The sequence below is a fragment of the Solanum tuberosum genome, unplaced genomic scaffold (genome assembly GCF_000226075.1).
Source record: "Solanum tuberosum cultivar DM 1-3 516 R44 unplaced genomic scaffold, SolTub_3.0 scf00077, whole genome shotgun sequence".
In the NCBI taxonomy this organism is placed as follows: Eukaryota; Viridiplantae; Streptophyta; class Magnoliopsida; order Solanales; family Solanaceae; genus Solanum; species Solanum tuberosum.
In genome coordinates, this window is record NW_006239003.1 from 122,467 (window position 1) to 124,855 (window position 2,389).

Sequence of the window (2,389 nt, forward strand, 5' to 3'; positions counted from 1 at the left end):
AGGTCATTCCACCCTCGTATTAGATCATAACCTAACCTCTTCTATCAAATAGACATATCCCGAATACAAGGTCACTAATAACATTGTTAACTAGACTACTATTCTCCTTTAAACTCTCATTCCAACCGCTAGTCCCTAAAAAAATTTATCAAACAGATAACATACAATTATAATGACTATCAGAAACACAGCCCTGACTCCCAGTCCTCATCTAGACTAAACATTCACCATTCACATGATCTATAACTCTACAACAAGTTATAATTGAATCATCACACCTTTCAAATAACCAAACCTCTAAACATCCGTCAAACATCACTATGTATTTAGTATGCAGCCACTCTATAAGAGAACTACCCAAGAATTTAAATACACCCACCCAACAACTCAAGGACCAACATATGATAAATATAACACAATAAATAAGCCTGGTCCACACACAAAACCAAATTTTAACAATCGCGTCACTAAGAAGTAAAATTGCTTCTCTCATGGAATCGACACAAAAAGTATTAGAGCGCTTGACGTGGTACCCATGTCCATCATTGGTATGTACAGGTGTGGTACCCGAGCCAATAATAGATGGATATCCCAATACTAGGTATTGTACTCGAGCTGACTATTAGTATATACAAAGCATGGTGTCTTAGCCAACCGTGAGAATATATTGTACTAGAAGTGGTACCCGAGCCAACCATACATCATAATTACAATGAATAAAAAAATACACTTGTACACCCAAATAATCATATTCATTACATACGATTGAAAATATTTATCAATAATATGCTGTTCATTCCTTTACTAAAATCATGTACCATGCATGCAATACTAACAAAGATTTTGACAAGAACATATCACATAAACGGAAAAATAAACAACCATCATCTACTCGAAAAAACCATTTCCAAAATTATTCCCCGTTGAGAATCTGACTAACCATAATCATCTACTATACGATAACACCCATCATTCATCATAAGATCAACATTAACCAACTAAATTAATCATCAACCTAAATTACAATTACCCACAAATTCCAACATCTTGAAATAATTATGTGCGAACAATTGCATGCCATGAACTTGTTACTTGACCATGTGACTATGTGTGCTGTTCATTATGGGTGTGACTGTGACTGTGGTTGTACTGACTAGATCAGGTGTCATGTTCCGACACATATATTGGATCAAGTGTCATGTTTCGACATATACATTGGATTGGGTGTCATGTTCTGACACATATATTGTGTAACACCCCTGAAATTAGTATGCCAAACTAGAGTTTAACGTGAGTGTTAGAGTCTTGGATGTGACTCCCTGTACTCGAAAGAGGAAAATGTAAAGATGTTATAGAACCCCCAGGTGTCATCCACGAGGCAACCCACGGGCAGTAGTTGGACCCACGCCATGTGGGTGAGCCCGTAGGTGGGCACCTTGGACACTGTTTGAGGCAGTGACCCACAAGACTAGGACCCAGGCCTCGTGGTGGGTCTAGGGTCAGTGGGTGGGGAGTCATGGTTCAGGACCTGAAGAACCAAGTCCCAGACCACCATCCACGGTTCACTAGGACAGACTGTTGGTCCAGCCATGGTCCGTTGGTGTAACACACCGTATCCTAGATAGACCAGAATGCAGATTTCCAAAATTGCAGGTGCCACCTTGGATCGTAGGTTGTACCACGGTCCGTGAAACGTGGTCCATAGAAAAAAACCCTAGAAAACCTCGACCGTTGGTGGGACAACTGCCTGTGGACCAGGTCCATGGAATGTGGTCCGCAGAAAAATACCCCCGACCCACGGACATGACCTACAGACCGTAGGTTGAACCACAGTCCGTGGACCAGGTTCGTGAAACATGGTCTGCAGAACCCATCTTCTGAGCCGAACAATGGCTGACCAAGACGGACCATAGGGTGGACCACGGTCCGTGGACCAGGTTCGTCGGTTGGTCCCGACAACTTTTAAGTCAGTGTCATTTTGGTCTTTTCCCTATGCGTTGGACCCCTAAACTACGTCGTTATGAGGTTTTAGTTAGTTTAAGCCTAGAAACATAACTAGAAGTTACCTTAGTCAAAATCATTAATCAAAACTTAGAAAATTAGAGATTGAGGGGAGAAAAGAGGTCAAGAACCCTAGTTCAAGAACGCAACAAGATTCCATCAAATCTAACCCCAAAATCGAAATATTTCTCTGTGGAATTCGTCACCAGGTATGTGAGATTTCACTAGTGGGTTCCTTTCGCCCATTAGATCCCTAGAATTCAGTCAGATTCTTGATCCCCTTATTATGAACAGACCTAGGGTTTCTAGAATTTCAACAGATCATCATGAATTAGTTATTTAAATGTTCCAAATCAGATTATCATGTTATTTCTCAGTTTATTGCATG